An 18593-nucleotide genomic window follows, 5' to 3' on the forward strand; every position below is an offset into this window, starting at 1 on the left:
TTCAGTTTCCTGCTCTCAGGGGAAGGAGGGTCGACAGCCCAATGGGTTAATGCACCTACTGCAGCCTCCTATGTGTAGCCTGCAGGCGACACATTCAGTTGCCGGTGAGATGCTGATACAGGTTTGCATGCTATGCAGGGGCCGGTGGTCACATCACAGCACCTCGAGAAGGTGTCCTGTTTGAGTCCTAGTGCAATTATGGTATCAACCATGACCCGTAGATTACTCCTTTTACACCCGTTTTTTTCCAGTCAGTTGGGGCCAGAGAGACAAGATTGTGTATGGGTGTTACCAAGGCCAGAGTGCCGAAAACAGAGGCACAACTGTTAGTGGGAACGCAGGTATTGAAGGGGCATTAGCTGTTGGCTGATCGCGCAGGGCAATGCATCCCCATTTTCAATAAAAACATTTTTTTTTAATTAAAACAAATCCCCAAGAGCCACCGGACAAGAACTCAGGTCTCCAACATTGCAAGACCAAGCACTTACCACTTGAGCCACTGGTGGCTGTGCTTCTGAGAGTTGCATTTGGGCGTATATATCTTTGTTCTGCATGCCCCTGTGAGCATGCCCATGTGAGCATGCCCATTTGCATTGTCAAACATGTTCACTGCAGAAAATGAGGATAGAACATCTGGCCTCCACTTCTCCAAATATCAGCTTACTGCAGTGGCCTGAGGTTAAGTGCTTGCGTTACAGCGTTGGGGGCATGGGTTTGAGTCCTGCTTTCGACACATAAACGGAATAGTTGCGTAATCTCCTTGTACAGTTGTGGGTACCCAAACTCCTTCTAAAAGGTTCAGTGGTTATGAAAAGAGGTCCTTGGAAAAGGGAGGGTGGAAGAAAGCAGAGAGGCAGGACTGAGGAAGCGCAGGGTAAATAAAGGAGGAGATGGGGCAGGCTAAAGGGATTGGTAGGGCTGGATGAATGGGTCCCTGTGGAGAGGGGGCGAGTGGGGGTAGGACTAGAAGGATATGGTGCAGGTTCCCTGGTAAAAGGAGGGTGGAAGAAAGCAGAGGTGGGACTGTGGTGGTGAGAAAGTGTGGCAGGTGGGGTCCATTCCACACTCTCTCCGCTGGGCCTCCTTTCCCCACATTAGGACCCTCCTTTACACACCCATTCCTCCACAATTCTGGGCCCTCTTCCCCCCATGACACCGTTCCCAGGGCCGACTTATTCGCTGTCTCCCCAGGCCCCACTTTATGCCCTCTAGACCTACCCCCTCCTCCTCTTCTCCACAGGGACCCAGTCATCCAGCCCTACCTCCCCCTACTTTATTTACCGGCCACTTCCTCGCCTCCACATCCCGCTTCTCTGCTTTCTTCCACCCTCCCTTTACCAGGGAACTCATTACATTACATAGCCACTGAACCTTTTAGGAGTGTGGGTACCCACCACTGTACAAGGAGATTACCCAACTATTCTGTTTATGTGCCGAAAGCAGTACTCGAAACCAGCCCCCCCAGCGCTGTAACGCAAGCACTTAACCTCTAGGCCACTGCATTTAGCTGGTATTTGGTGGAGCGGGGGAGGGGGGACAGATGTTCTATCCTCCTTGGCTTCAGTGAACATGTTTCACAATGCAAATGGGTATGCTCACAGGGGCATGAAGGAGAAAGATATATATGCCCAAAAGCGACCCTCGGAAGCATGGCAATCAGTGGCTCAAGCTGTAAATTCTTGGTCTTGCAATGCTGGAGACCTGAGTTCTAATCCAATGTCCAGTATCTCTTGGGCATGTTTTTTTTCATTTAAAAAAAATGTTTTTACTGAAAATTGGAATGCATTGCCCTGCCCGATCAGCCAAATGCTAACGCCCCTTCAATACATGTGTTCCCACTAACAGTTGTTCCTTTGTGTCCTGCACTCTGGCCTTAGTAACACCCATACACAAGCTTGTCTCTCTGGCCCCAACTGACTGGAAAAACGAGGGGAAAAGGTGTAATCTGGGGGTCATGGCTGATTCCATAATTGCACTGGGACTCAAACAGCACACCTTCTCGAGGTGCTGTGAGGTGACCACCGGCCCCTGCATAGCAAGCAAACCTGTATCAGCATCTCACCAGCAACTGAATGTGTCGCCTGCAAGGTACACATAGGAGGCTGCAGTAGGTGCATTAACCCATTGGGCTGTCGACCCTCCTTCCTCTGAGAGCAGGAAACTGCATTTCCATGTTGACTTACTTTGGCACATTAGATCTATCTTTCACCCCAATTCAGAGGATGTTTTGCTTCACGGAGAGATGATAATCATTGTGAGGTGTGAGCCACTAATAGCTAAGCAGGTCAGTTAAATCTTCGACCTTGTCATTGGGGTGTATTGTTATGCGCAGGGCAGCAGTCTTATGCCCTCTGCTACTGTACGCTTTCGTATTGGTGCTTGTTCATGATTCTAAAATGTAAACAGTCTGCTCTCAAAAGTGAAAGATTTGAAAGACTCTTGCTGTAACAAGCCTTTCCCACTCTTTGCCCTGGCGGTGAGAGAGCTGCTTTCTGCCTTTCACTTCCCCAATTGTGGAGTGGCTGGCTCCACCACTGACAACCAGTGCCTAATCCTGGAGGAAAACTGACAGAGGTCTGCGCCCTGCGTCCTCCACGCGTCCCTAATGCTCCCAAACGTGACCACAGCCCATACGGGCACAGCCCTATGTCCTATGCAGCCCCTCTGGTGAAGCCACCCACACAACTTAGGGTTAGGATCTGTGCTCTTCCACGTAGGCCTGGCCACCTAGGCCCCAGAAAGTGTCACAGCCTGCTTTATAAACCTTAGTGACGGTGGCCTAGGTGAAGATGATGTTGATGGAATACTGATGCCTTTTGCCTCCCAGAAGCCACCTGGGAGCATAGTAAAATGAAGGGGTGTTCCTGCTCTGCTGCCCTGTGTTTGCCCTCTGCCTAAGTGACATTCATTCTGGGCTCTCCAGGCAAATGTATCCATCTGGGAGAGAGCTAGGAATGGGACGTCTCTTTCTGCAGGCACAGTGGGGAAGACTCAGAGAGATACATGCCTGAGACATCTTTCCTTGTCCCTCGCTCATTGTTCTGTTCCCTAACTTCTAACTCTCTGCCAGGCCAGGCCCTGTTTCTCTTACTGCCAACACCCCTGACCCCTCGTCTTTCACCTACTTCCAGCTCTATTATGCCTTCTCCTTTTTTACTCTCTTCTATGGCCCTTTGAAAAGGAATGCAGGCCTAGCTAAGCCTCGTGAAGGAAACCTACCAACAAAAGATGCATGGGAGGTGCTGTGAGACAAATAAGAAGGGCTGAAGGGGTGATGGGTTGTTGAGTTGGGAAGCACCAGAGGCGTAGCCAGGATTTTCTAGCAAGTGGGGTCTGAAGCTAATGTAGTTGTGCCCACTGCAATGACAAAAATCTCTTTAAATGTCCACACAGAGCTGCTGAGTGGGCATTTACAGATTTTGGGTGGGCCTTTCCCCTCAGGCCCTACCCTGCCTACGCCTCTGCACTCTCACCCCCAGGGCAAAGAGTAGGAAAGGCTTGCTACAGCAAGAGTCTTTCAAATCTTTCACATTAGGGAGCAGAGTGTTTACATTTAAAAATCAGGAACAAGCAGCATTAAGAAACCATACAGTAGCAGAGGACAGAGGACTGCCCTGCGCATGTCAATACACCCCAATGACAAAAGCAAAGATTTAACTGACCTGCTTAGCTATTAGTGGCTCACACCTCACAATGATTATCATTTCTCTGTGAAGCAAAACATCCTCTGACTTTGGGTGAAACAGAGATCTAATGTGCCAATGGAAGGCAACATGGAAATTCAGTTTCCTGCTCTCAGAGGAAGGGGGGTCGACAGCCCAATGGGTTAATGCACCTACTGCAGCCTCCTATGTGTAGCCTGCAGGCGACACATTCAGTTGCCGGTGAGATGCTGATACAGGTTTGCTTGCTATGCAGGGGCCGGTGGTCACATCACAGCACCTCGAGAAGGTGTCCTGTTTGAGTCCTAGTGCAATTATGGTATTAACCATGACCCGTAGATTACTCCTTTTACACCCGTTTTTTTCCAGTCAGTTGGGGCCAGAGAGACAAGATTGTGTATGGGTGTTACCAAGGCCAGAGTGCCGAAAACAGAGGCACAACTGTTAGTGGGAACGCAGGTATTGAAGGGGCATTAGCTGTTGGCTGATCACGCAGGGCAATGCATCCCCATTTTCAATAAAAACATTTTTTTTAAATTAAAAAAAATCCCCAAGAGCCACTGGACAAGAACTCAGGTCTCCAACATTGCAAGACGAAGCACTTACCACTTGAGCTGCTGGTGGCTGTGCATCTGAGAGTTGCATTTGGGCGTATATATCTTTGTTCTGCATGCCCCTGTGAGCATGCCCATGTGAGCATGCCCATTTGCATTGTCAAACATGTTCACTGCAGAAAATGAGGATAGAACATCTGGCCTCCACTTCTCCAAATATCAGCTTACTGCAGTGGCCTGAGGTTAATTGCTTGCATTACAGCGTTGGGGGCATGGGTTTGAGTCTTGCTTTCGACACATAAACGGAATAGTTGCGTAATCTCCTTGTACAGTTGTGGGTACCCACACTCCTTCTAAAAGGTTCAGTGGTTATGAAAAGAGGTCCTTGGAAAAGGGAGGGTGGAAGAAAGCAGAGAGACAGGACTGAGGAAGCGCAGGGTAAATAAAGGAGGAGATGGGGCAGGCTAAAGGGATTGGTAGGGCTGGATGAATGGGTCCCTGTGGAGAGGGGGTGAGTGGGGGTAGGACTAGAAGGATATGGTGCAGGTTCCCTGGTAAAAGGAGGGTGGAAGAAAGCAGAGGTGGGACTGTGGTGGTGAGAAAGTGTGGCAGGTGGGGTCCATTCCACACCCTCTCCGCTGGGCCTCCTTTCCCCACATTAGGACCCTCCTTTACACACCCATTCCTCCAGAATTCTGGGCCATCTTCCCCCCATGACACCGTTCCCAGGGCCGACTTATTCGCTGTCTCCCCAGGGCCCACTTTATGCCCTCTAGACCTACCCCCTCCTCCTCTTCTCCACAGGGACCCATTCATCCAGCCCTACCTCCCCCTACTTTATTTACCGGTCACTTCCTCACCTCCACATCCCGCTTCTCTGCTTTCTTCCACCCTCCCTTTACCAGGGAACTCATTACATTACATAGCCACTGAACCTTTTAGGAGGGTGGGTACCCACCACTGTACAAGGGGATTACCCAATTCTTCTGTTTATGTGCCGAAAGCAGTACTCGAACCCAGGCCCGCCCCAGCGCTGTAACGCAAGCAATTAACCTCTAGGCCACTGCAGTTAGCTGGCATTTGGTGGAGTGGGGGAGGGGGGACAGATGTTCTATCCTCCTTGGCTTCAGTGAACATGTTTCACAATGCAAATGGGTATGCTCACAGGGGCATGCAGGAGAAAGATATATATGCCCAAAAGCGACCCTTGGAAGCATGGCAATCAGTGGCTCAAGCTGTAAATTCTTGGTCTTACAATGCTGGAGACCTGAGTTCTAATCCAATGTCCGGTATCTCATGGGCATGTTTTTTTTCATTTAAAAAAAAATGTTTTTATTGAAAATTGGGATGCATTGCCCTGCCCGATCAGCCAACAGCTAACGCCCCTTCAATACATGTGTTCCCACTAACAGTTGTGCCTTTGTATTCTGCACTCTGGCCTTAGTAACACCCATACACAAGCTTGTCTCTCTGGCCCCAACTGACTGGAAAAAACGAGGGGAAAAGGTGTAATCTGGGGGTCATGGCTGATTCCATAATTGCACTGGGACTCAAACACACACCTTCTCGAGGTGCTGTGAGGTGACCACCGGCCCCTGCATAGCAAGCAAACCTGTATCAGCATCTCACCAGCAACTGAATGTGTCGCCTGCAAGGTACACATAGGAGGCTGCATTAGGTGCATTAACCCATTGGGCTGTCGACCCTCCTTTCTCTGAGAGCAGGAAACTGCATTTCCATTTTGACTTACTTTGGCACATTAGATCTATCTTTCACCCCAATTCAGAGGATGTTTTGCTTCACGGAGAGATGATAATCATTGTGAGGTGTGAGCCACTAATAGCTAAGCAGGTCAGTTAAATCTTTGACCTTGTCATTGGGGTGTATTGTTATGCGCAGGGCAGCAATCTTATGCCCTCTGCTACTGTACGCTTTCGTATTGGTGCTTGTTCATGATTCTAAAATGTAAACAGTCTGCTCTCAAAAGTGAAAGATTTGAAAGACTCTTGCTGTAACAAGCCTTTCCCACTCTTTGCCCTGGCGGTGAGAGAGCTGCTTTCTGCCTTTAACTTCCCCAATTGTGGAGTGGCTGGCTCCACCACTGACAACCAGTGCCTAATCCTGGAGGAAAACGGACAGAGGTCTGCGCCCTGCGTCCTCCACGCGTCCCTAACGCTCCCAAACGCGACCACAGCCCATACGGGCACAGCCCTATGTCCTATGCAGCCCCTCTGGTGAAGCCACCCACACAACTTAGGGTTAGGATCTGTGCTCTTCCACGTAGGCCTGGCCACCTAGGCCCCAGAAAGTGTCACAGCCTTCTTTATAAACCTTAGTGACGGTGGCCTAGGTGAAGATGATGTTGATGGAATACTGATGCCTTTTGCCTCCCAGAAGCCACCTGGGAGCATAGTAAAATGAAGGGGTGTTCCTGCTCTGCTGCCCTGTGTTTGCCCTCTGCCTAAGTGACATTCATTCTGGGCTCTCCAGGCAAATGTATCCATCTGGGAGAGAGCTATGAATGGGACGTCTCTTTCTGCAGGCACAGTGGGGAAGACTCAGAGAGCTACATGCCTGAGACATCTTTCCTTGTCCCTCGCTCATTGTTCTGTTCCCTAACTTCTAACTCTCTGCCAGGCCAGGCCCTGTTTCTTTTACTGCCAACCCCCCTGACCCCTCGTCTTTCACCTACTTCCCGCTCTATTATGCCTTCTCCTTTTTTACTCTCTTCTATGGTCCTTTGAAAAGGAATGCAGGCCTAGCTAAGCCTCGTGAAGGAAATCTACCAACAAAAGATGCATGGGAGGTGCTGTGAGACGAGTAAGAAGGGCTGAAGGGGTGATGGGTTGTTGAGTTGGGAAGCACCTGAGGCGTAGCCAGGATTTTCTAGCAAATGGGGTCTGAAGCTAATGTAGTTGTGCCCACTGCAATGACAAAAATCTCTTTAAATGCCCACACAGAGCTGCTGAGTGGGCATTTACAGATTTTGGGTGGGCCTTTCCCCTCAGGCCCTACCCTGCCTACGCCTCTGCACTCTCACCCCCAGAGCAAAGAGTAGGAAAGGCTTGCTACAGCAAGAGTCTTTCAAATCTTTCACTTTTGGGAGCAGAGTGTTTACATTTAAAAATCAGGAACAAGCAGCATTAAGAAACCATACAGTAGCAGAGGACAGAGGACTGCCCTGCGCATGTCAATACACCCCAATGACAAAAGCAAAGATTTAACTGACCTGCTTAGCTATTAGTGGCTCACACCTCACAATGATTATCATTTCTCTGTGAAGCAAAACATCCTCTGACTTGGGGTGAAACAGAGATCTAATGTGCCAATGGAAGGCAACATGGAAATTCAGTTTCCTGCTCTCAGGGGAAGGAGGGTCGACAGCCCAATGGGTTAATGCACCTACTGCAGCCTCCTATGTGTAGCCTGCAGGCGACACATTCAGTTGCCGGTGAGATGCTGATACAGGTTTGCTTGCTATGCAGGGGCCGGTGGTCACATCACAGCACCTCGAGAAGGTGTCCTGTTTGAGTCCTAGTGCAATTATGGTATCAACCATGACCCGTAGATTACTCCTTTTACACCTGTTTTTTTCCAGCCAGTTGGGGCCAGAGAGACAAGATTGTGTATGGGTGTTACCAAGGCCAGAGTGCCGAAAACATAGGCACAACTGTTTGTGGGAACGCAGGTATTGAAGGGGCATTAGCTGTTGGCTGATCGCGCAGGGCAATGCATCCCCATTTTCAATAAAAACATTTTTTTTTTTAATTAAAACAAATCCCCAAGAGCCACCGGACAAGAACTCAGGTCTCCAACATTGCAAGACCAAGCACTTACCACTTGAGCCACTGGTGGCTGTGCTTCTGAGAGTTGCATTTGGGCGTATATATCTTTGTTCTGCATGCCCCTGTGAGCATGCCCATGTGAGCATGCCCATTTGCATTGTCAAACATGTTCACTGCAGAAAATGAGGATAGAACATCTGGCCTCCACTTCTCCAAATATCAGCTTACTGCAGTGGCCTGAGGTTAAGTGCTTGCGTTACAGCGTTGGGGGCATGGGTTTGAGTCCTGCTTTCGACACATAAACGGAATAGTTGCGTAATCTCCTTGTACAGTTGTGGGTACCCACACTCCTTCTAAAAGGTTCAGTGGTTATGAAATGAGGTCCTTGGAAAAGGGAGGGTGGAAGAAAGCAGAGAGGCAGGACTGAGGAAGCGCAGGGTAAATAAAGGAGGAGATGGGGCAGGCTAAAGGGATTGGTAGGGCTGGATGAATGGGTCCCTGTGGAGAGGGGGCGGGTCTGGGTGAGTGGGGGTAGGACTAGAAGGATATGGTGCAGGTTCCCTGGTAAAAGGAGGGTGGAAGAAAGCAGAGGTGGGACTGTGGTGGTGAGAAAGTGTGGCAGGTGGGGTCCATTCCACACCCTCTCCGCTGGGCCTCCTTTCCCCACATTAGGACCCTCTTTTACACACCCATTCCTCCACAATTCTGGGCCCTCTTCCCCCATGACACCGTTCCCAGGGCCGACTTATTCGCTGTCTCCCCAGGGCCCACTTTATGCCCTCTAGACCTACCCCCTCCTCCTCTTCTCCACAGGGACCCATTCATCCAGCCCTACCTCCCCCTACTTTATTTACCGGCCACTTCCTCGCCTCCACATCCCGCTTCTCTGCTTTCTTCCACCCTCCCTTTACCAGGGAACTCATTACATTACATAGCCACTGAACCTTTTAGGAGTGTGGGTACCCACCACTGTACAAGGGGATTACCGAACTATTCTGTTTATGTGCTGAAAGCAGTACTCGAACCCAGGCCCCCCCCCAGCGCTGTAACGCAAGCAATTAACCTCTAGGCCACTGCAGTTAGCTGGCATTTGGTGGAGCGGGGGAGGGGGGACAGATGTTCTATCCTCCTTGGCTTCAGTGAACATGTTTCACAATGCAAATGGGTATGCTCACAGGGGCATGCAGGAGAAAGATATATATGCCCAAAAGCGACCCTCAGAAGCATGGCAATCAGTGGCTCAAGCTGTAAATTCTTGTTCTTGCAATGCTGGAGACCTGAGTTCTAATCCAATGTCCGGTATCTCTTGGGCATGTTTTTTTTCATTTTAAAAAAAATGTTTTTATTGAAAATTGGGATGCATTGCCTTGCCCGATCAGCCAACAGCTAACGCCCCTTCAATACATGTGTTCCCACTAACAGTTGTGCCTTTGTATTCTGCACTCTGGCCTTAGTAACACCCATACACAAGCTTGTCTCTCTGGCCCCAACTGACTGGAAAAAACGAGGGGAAAAGGTGTAATCTGGGGGTCATGGCTGATTCCATAATTGCACTGGGACTCAAACAGCACACCTTCTCGAGGTGCTGTGAGGTGACCACCGGCCCCTGCATAGCAAGCAAATCTGTATCAGCATCTCACCAGCAACTGAATGTGTCGCCTGCAAGGTACACATAGGAGGCTGCAGTAGGTGCATTAACCCATTGGGCTGTCGACCCTCCTTTCTCTGAGAGCAGGAAACTGCATTTCCATTTTGACTTACTTTGGCACATTAGATCTATCTTTCACCCCAATTCAGAGGATGTTTTGCTTCACAGAGAGATGATAATCATTGTGAGGTGTGAGCCACTAATAGCTAAGCAGGTCAGTTAAATCTTTGACCTTGTCATTGGGGTGTATTGTTATGCGCAGGGCAGCAGTCTTATGCCCTCTGCTACTGTACGCTTTCGTATTGGTGCTTGTTCATGATTCTAAAATGTAAACAGTCTGCTCTCAAAAGTGAAAGATTTGAAAGACTCTTTCTGTAACAAGCCTTTCCCACTCTTTGCCCTGGCGGTGAGAGAGCTGCTTTCTGCCTTTAACTTCCCCAATGGTGGAGTGGCTGGCTCCACCACTGACAACCAGTGCCTAATCCTGGAGGAAAACGGACAGAGGTCTGTGCCCTGCGTCCCTAACGCTCCCAAACGCGACCACAGTCCTATGCAGCCCCTCTGGTGAAGCCACCCACACAACTTAGGGTTAGGATCTGTGCTCTTCCACGTAGGCCTGGCCACCTAGGCCCCAGAAAGTGTCACAGCCTGCTTTATAAACCTTAGTGACGGTGGCCTAGTTGAAGATGATGTTGATGGAATACTGATGCCTTTTGCCTCCCAGAAGCCACCTGGGAGCATAGTAAAATGAAGGGGTGTTCCTGCTCTGCTGCCCTGTGTTTGCCCTCTGCCTAAGTGACATTCATTCTGGGCTCTCCAGTCAAATGTATCCATCTGGGAGAGAGCTAGGAATGGGACGTCTCTTTCTGCAGGCACACTGGGGAAGACTCAGAGAGCTACATGCCTGAGACATCTTTTCTTGTCCCTCGCTCATTGTTCTGTTCCATAACTTCTAACTCTCTGCCAGGCCAGGCCCTGTTTCTTTTACTGCCAACCCCCCTGACCCCTCGTCTTTCACCTACTTCCCGCTCTATTATGCCTTCTCCTTTTTTACTCTCTTCTATGGTCCTTTGAAAAGGAATGCAGGCCTAGCTAAACCTCGTGAAGGAAATCTACCAACAAAAGATGCATGGGAGGTGCTGTGAGACGAGTAAGAAGGGCTGAAGGGGTGATGGGTTGTTGAGTTGGGAAGCACCTGAGGCGTAGCCAGGATTTTCTAGCAAATGGTGTCTGAAGCTAATGTAGTTGTGCCCACTGCAATGACAAAAATCTCTTCAAATGCCCACACAGAGCTGCTGAGTGGGCATTTACAGATTTTGGGTGGGCCTTTCCCCTCAGGCCCTACCCTGCCTACGCCTCTGCACTCTCACCCCCAGGGCAAAGAGTAGGAAAGGCTTGCTACAGCAAGAGTCTTTCAAATCTTTCACTTTTGGGAGCAGAGTGTTTACATTTAAAAATCAGGAACAAGCAGCATTAAGAAACCATACAATAGCAGAGGACAGAGGACTGCCCTGCGCATGTCAATACACCCCAATGACAAAAGCAAAGATTTAACTGACCAGCTTAGCTATTAGTGGCTCACACCTCACAATGATTATCATTTCTCTGTGAAGCAAAACATCCTCTGACTTGGGGTGAAACAGAGATCTAATGTGCCAATGGAAGGCAACATGGAAATTCAGTTTCCTGCTCTCAGGGGAAGGAGGGTCGACAGCCCAATGGGTTAATGCACCTACTGCAGCCTCCTATGTGTAGCCTGCAGGCGACACATTCAGTTGCCGGTGAGATGCTGATACAGGTTTGCATGCTATGCAGGGGCCGGTGGTCACATCACAGCACCTCGAGAAGGTGTCCTGTTTGAGTCCTAGTGCAATTATGGTATCAACCATGACCCGTAGATTACTCCTTTTACACCCGTTTTTTTCCAGTCAGTTGGGGCCAGAGAGACAAGATTGTGTATGGGTGTTACCAAGGCCAGAGTGCCGAAAACAGAGGCACAACTGTTAGTGGGAACGCAGGTATTGAAGGGGCATTAGCTGTTGGCTGATCGCGCAGGGCAATGCATCCCCATTTTCAATAAAAACATTTTTTTTTTAATTAAAACAAATCCCCAAGAGCCACCGGACAAGAACTCAGGTCTCCAACATTGCAAGACCAAGCACTTACCACTTGAGCCACTGGTGGCTGTGCTTCTGAGAGTTGCATTTGGGCGTATATATCTTTGTTCTGCATGCCCCTGTGAGCATGCCCATGTGAGCATGCCCATTTGCATTGTCAAACATGTTCACTGCAGAAAATGAGGATAGAACATCTGGCCTCCACTTCTCCAAATATCAGCTTACTGCAGTGGCCTGAGGTTAAGTGCTTGCGTTACAGCGTTGGGGGCATGGGTTTGAGTCCTGCTTTCGACACATAAACGGAATAGTTGCGTAATCTCCTTGTACAGTTGTGGGTACCCAAACTCCTTCTAAAAGGTTCAGTGGTTATGAAAAGAGGTCCTTGGAAAAGGGAGGGTGGAAGAAAGCAGAGAGGCAGGACTGAGGAAGCGCAGGGTAAATAAAGGAGGAGATGGGGCAGGCTAAAGGGATTGGTAGGGCTGGATGAATGGGTCCCTGTGGAGAGGGGGCGAGTGGGGGTAGGACTAGAAGGATATGGTGCAGGTTCCCTGGTAAAAGGAGGGTGGAAGAAAGCAGAGGTGGGACTGTGGTGGTGAGAAAGTGTGGCAGGTGGGGTCCATTCCACGCCCTCTCCGCTGGGCCTCCTTTCCCCACATTAGGACCCTCCTTTACACACCCATTCCTCCACAATTCTGGGCCCTCTTCCCCCCATGACACCGTTCCCAGGGCCGACTTATTCGCTGTCTCCCCAGGGCCCACTTTATGCCCTCTAGACCTACCCCCTCCTCCTCTTCTCCACAGGGACCCAGTCATCCAGCCCTACCTCCCCCTACTTTATTTACCGGCCACTTCCTCGCCTCCACATCCCGCTTCTCTGCTTTCTTCCACCCTCCCTTTACCAGGGAACTCATTACATTACATAGCCACTGAACCTTTTAGGAGTGTGGGTACCCACCACTGTACAAGGGGATTACCCAACTATTCTGTTTATGTGCCGAAAGCAGTACTCGAACCCAGCCCCCCCAGCGCTGTAACGCAAGCAATTAACCTCTAGGCCACTGCAGTTAGCTGGCATTTGGTGGAGCGGGGGAGGAGGGACAGATGTTCTATCCTCCTTGGCTTCAGTGAACATGTTTCACAATGCAAATGGGTATGCTCACAGGGGCATGCAGGAGAAAGATATATATGCCCAAAAGCAACCCTCGGAAGCATGGCAATCAGTGGCTCAAGCTGTAAATTCTTGGTCTTGCAATGCTGGAGACCTGAGTTCTAATCCAATGTCCGGTATCTCTTGGGCATGTTTTTTTTCATTTAAAAAAAATGTTTTTATTGAAAATTGGGATGCATTGCCCTGCCCGATCAGCCAACAGCTAACGCCCCTTCAATACATGTGTTCCCACTAACAGTTGTGCCTTTGTATTCTGCACTCTGGCCTTAGTAACACCCATACACAAGCTTGTCTCTCTGGCCCCAACTGACTGGAAAAAAACGAGGGGAAAAGGTGTAATCTGGGGTTCATGGCTGATTCCATAATTGCACTGGGACTCAAACAGCACACCTTCCCGAGGTGCTGTGAGGTGACCACCGGCCCCTGCATAGCAAGCAAACCTGTATCAGCATCTCACCAGCAACTGAATGTGTCGCCTGCAAGGTACACATAGGAGGCTGCAGTAGGTGCATTAACCCATTGGGCTGTCGACCCTCCTTTCTCTGAGAGCAGGAAACTGCATTTCCATTTTGACTTACTTTGGCACATTAGATCTATCTTTCACCCCAATTCAGAGGATGTTTTGCTTCACAGAGAGATGATAATCATTGTGAGGTGTGAGCCACTAATAGCTAAGCAGGTCAGTTAAATCTTTGACCTTGTCATTGGGGTGTATTGTTATGCGCAGGGCAGCAGTCTTATGCCCTCTGCTACTGTACCCTTTCGTATTGGTGCTTGTTCATGATTCTAAAATGTAAACAGTCTGCTCTCAAAAGTGAAAGATTTGAAAGACTCTTGCTGTAACAAGCCTTTCCCACTCTCTGCCCTGGCGGTGAGAGAGCTGCTTTCTGCCTTTAACTTCCCCAATTGTGGAGTGGCTGGCTCCACCACTGACAACCAGTGCCTAATCCTGGAGGAAAACGGACAGAGGTCTGTGCCCTGCGTCCCTAACGCTCCCAAACGCGACCACAGTCCTATGCAGCCCCTCTGGTGAAGCCACCCACACAACTTAGGGTTAGGATCTGTGCTCTTCCACGTAGGCCTGGCCACCTAGGCCCCAGAAAGTGTCACAGCCTGCTTTATAAACCTTAGTGACGGTGGCCTAGGTGAAGATGATGTTGATGGAATACTGATGCCTTTTGCCTCCCAGAAGCCACCTGGGAGCATAGTAAAATGAAGGGGTGTTCCTGCTCTGCTGCCCTGTGTTTGCCCTCTGCCTAAGTGACATTCATTCTGGGCTCTCCAGGCAAATGTATCCATCTGGGAGAGAGCTAGGAATGGGACGTCTCTTTCTGCAGGCGCACAGTGGGGAAGACTCAGAGAGCTACATGCCTGAGACATCTTTCCTTGTCCCTCGCTCATTGTTCTGTTCCATAACTTCTAACTCTCTGCCAGGCCAGGCCCTGTTTCTTTTACTGCCAACCCCCCTGACCCCTCGTCTTTCACCTACTTCCCGCTCTATTATGCCTTATCCTTTTTTACTTTCTTCTATGGTCCTTTGAAAAGGAATGCAGGCCTAGCTAAGCATCGTGAAGGAAATCTACCAACAAAAGATGCATGGGAGGTACTGTGAGACGAGTAAGAAGGGCTGAAGGGGTAATGGGTTGTTGAGTTGGGAAGCACCTGAGGCGTAGCCAGGATTTTCTAGCAAATGGTGTCTGAAGCTAATGTAGTTGTGCCCACTGCAATGACAAAAATCTCTTTAAATGCCCACACAGAGCTGCTGAGTGGGCATTTACAGATTTTGGGTGGGCCTTTCCCCTCAGGCCCTACCCTGCCTACGCCTCTGCACTCTCACCCCCAGGGCAAAGAGTAGGAAAGGCTTGCTACAGCAAGAGTCTTTCAAATCTTTCACTTTTGGGAGCAGAGTGTTTACATTTAAAAATCAGGAACAAGCAGCATTAAGAAACCATACAGTAGCAGAGGACAGAGGACTGCCCTGCGCATGTCAATACACCCCAATGACAAAAGCAAAGATTTAACTGACCTGCTTAGCTATTAGTGGCTCACACCTCACAATGATTATCATTTCTCTGTGAAGCAAAACATCCTCTGACTTGGGGTGAAACAGAGATCTAATGTGCCAATGGAAGGCAACATGGAAATTCAGTTTCCTGCTCTCAGGGGAAGGAGGGTCGACAGCCCAATGGGTTAATGCACCTACTGCAGCCTCCTATGTGTAGCCTGCAGGCGACACATTCAGTTGCCGGTGAGATGCTGATACAGGTTTGCTTGCTATGCAGGGGCCGGTGGTCACATCACAGCACCTCGAGAAGGTGTCCTGTTTGAGTCCTAGTGCAATTATGGTATCAACCATGACCCGTAGATTATTCCTTTTACTCCCATTTTTTTCCAGTCAGTTGGGGCCAGAGAGACAAGATTGTGTATGGGTGTTACCAAGGCCAGAGTGCCGAAAACAGAGGCACAACTGTTAGTGGGAACACAGGTATTGAAGGGGCATTAGCTGTTGGCTGATCGCGCAGGGCAATGCATCCCCATTTTCAATAAAAACATTTTTTTTTAAATTAAAAAAAATCCCCAAGAGTCATCGGACAAGAACTCAGGTCTCCAACATTGCAAGACCAAGCACTTACCACTTGAGCCACTGGTGGCTGTGCATCTGAGAGTTGCATTTGGGCGTATATATCTTTGTTCTGCATGCCCCTGTGAGCATGCCCATGTGAGCATGCCCATTTGCATTGTCAAACATGTTCACTGCAGAAAATGAGGATAGAACATCTGGCCTCCACTTCTCCAAATATCAGCTTACTGCAGTGGCCTGAGGTTAAGTGCTTGCGTTACAGCGTTGGGGACATGGGTTTGAGTCCTGCTTTCGACACATAAACGGAATAGTTGCGTAATCTCCTTGTACAGTTGTGGGTACCCACACTCCTTCTAAAAGGTTCAGTGGTTATGAAAAGAGGTCCTTGGAAAAGGGAGGGTGGAAGAAAGCAGAGAGACAGGACTGAGGAAGCGCAGGGTAAATAAAGGAGGAGATGGGGCGCGCTAAAGGGATTGGTAGGGCTGGATGAATGGGTCCCTGTGGAGAGGGGGTGAGTGGGGGTAGGACTAGAAGGATATGGTGCAGGTTCCCTGGTAAAAGGAGGGTGGAAGAAAGCAGAGGTGGGACTGTGGTGGTGAGAAAGTGTGGCAGGTGGGGTCCATTCCACACCCTCTCCGCTGGGCCTCCTTTCCCCACATTAGGACCCTCCTTTACACACCCATTCCTCCACAATTCTGGGCCCTCTTCCCCCCATGACACCGTTCCCAGGGCCGACTTATTCGCTGTCTCCCCAGGGCCCACTTTATGCCCTCTAGACCTACCCCCTCCTCCTCTTCTCCACAGGGACCCAGTCATCCAGCCCTACCTCCCCCTACTTTATTTACCGGCTACTTCCTCGCCTCCACATCCCACTTCTCTGCTTTCTTCCACCCTCCCTTTACCAAGGAACTCATTACATTACATAGCCACTGAACCTTTTAGGAGTGTGGGTACCCACCACTGAAAAGGAGATTACCCAACTATTCTGTTTATGTGCCGAAAGCAGTACTCGAACGCTGCCCCCCCAGCGCTGTAACGCAAGCACTTAACCTCTAGGCCACTGCAGTTAGCTGGTATTTGGTGGAGCGGGGGAGGGGGGACAGATGTTCTATCCTCCTTGGCTTCAGTGAACATGTTTCACAATGCAAATGGGTATGCTCACAGGGGCATGCAGGAGAAAGATATATATTCCCAAAAGCGACCCTCGGAAGCATGGCAATCAGTGGCTCAAGCTGTAAATTCTTGGTCTTGCAATGCTGGAGACCTGAGTTCTAATCCAATGTCTGGTATCTCTTTGGCATGTTTTTTTTTCATTTAAAAAAAATGTTTTTACTGAAAATTGGGATGCATTGCCCTGCCCGATCAGCCAAAAGCTAACGCCCCTTCAATACATGTGTTCCCACTAACAGTTGTGCCTTTGTATCCTGCACTCTGGCCTTAGTAACACCCATACACAAGCTTGTCTCTCTGGCCCCAACTGACTGGAAAAAACGAGGGGAAAAGGTGTAATCTGGGGGTCATGGCTGATTCCATAATTGCACTGGGACTCAAACAGCACACCTTCTCGAGGTGCTGTGAGGTGACCACCGGCCCCTGCATAGCAAGCAAACCTGTATCAGCATCTCACCAGCAACTGAATGTGTCGCCTGCAAGGTACACATAGGAGGCTGCAGTAGGTGCATTAACCCATTGGGCTGTCGACCCTCCTTTCTCTGAGAGCAGGAAACTGCATTTCCATTTTGACTTACTTTGGCACATTAGATCTATCTTTCACCCCAATTCAGAGGATGTTTTGCTTCACGGAGAGATGATAATCATTGTGAGGTGTGAGCCACTAATAGCTAAGCAGGTCAGTTAAAACTTTGACCTTGTCATTGGGGTGTATTGTTATGCGCAGGGCAGCAGTCTTATGCCCTCTGCTACTGTACGCTTTCGTATTGGTGCTTGTTCATGATTCTAAAATGTAAACAGTCTGCTCTCAAAAGTGAAAGATTTGAAAGACTCTTGCTGTAACAAGCCTTTCCCACTCTTTGCCCTGGCGGTGAGAGAGCTGCTTTCTGCCTTTAACTTCCCCAATTGTGGAGTGGCTGGCTCCACCACTGACAACCAGTGCCTAATCCTGGAGGAAAACGGACAGAGGTCTGTGCCCTGCGTCCCTAACGCTCCCAAACGCGACCACAGCCCATACGGGCACAGCCCTATGTCCTATGCAGCCCCTCTGGTGAAGCCACCCACACAACTTAGGGTTAGGATCTGTGCTCTTCCACGTAGGCCTGGCCACCTAGGCCCCAGAAAGTGTCACAGCCTGCTTTATAAACCTTAGTGACGGTGGCCTAGGTGAAGATGATGTTGATGGAATACTGATGCCTTTTGCCTCCCAGAAGCCACCAGGGAGCATAGTAAAATGAAGGGGTGTTCCTGCTCTGCTGCCCTGTGTTTGCCCTCTGCCTAAGTGACATTCATTCTGGGCTCTCCAGGCAAATGTATCCATCTGGGAGAGAGCTAGGAATGGGACGTCTCTTTCTGCAGGCACAGTGGGGAAGACTCAGAGAGCTACATGCCTGAGACATCTTTCCTTGTCCCTCGCTCATTGTTCTGTTCCCTAACTTCTAACTCTCTGCCAGGCCAGGCCCTGTTTCTTTTACTGCCAACCCCCCTGACCTCTCGTCTTTCACCTACTTCCCGTTCTATTATGCCTTCTCCTTTTTTACTCTCTTCTATGGCCCTTTGAAAAGGAATGCAGGCCTAGCTAAGCCTCGTGAAGGAAATCTACCAAGAAAAGATGCATGGGAGGTGCTGTGAGACGAGTAAGAAGGGCTGAAGGGGTGATGGGTTGTTGAGTTGGGAAGCACCAGAGGCGTAGCCAGGATTTTCTAGCAAATGGGGTCTGAAGCTTATGTAGTTGTGCCCACTGCAATGACAAAAATCTCTTTAAATGCCCACACAGAGCTGCTGAGTGGGCATTTACAGATTTTGGGTGGGCCTTTCCCCTCAGGCCCTACCCTGCCTACGCCTCTGCACTCTCACCCCCAGGGCAAAGAGTAGGAAAGGCTTGCTACAGCAAGAGTCTTTCAAATC

Source organism: Ambystoma mexicanum, chromosome 3q (genome assembly GCF_040938575.1).
Source record: "Ambystoma mexicanum isolate Mex_15411 chromosome 3q, UKY_AmexF1_1, whole genome shotgun sequence".
Taxonomy (NCBI): Eukaryota; Metazoa; Chordata; class Amphibia; order Caudata; family Ambystomatidae; genus Ambystoma; species Ambystoma mexicanum.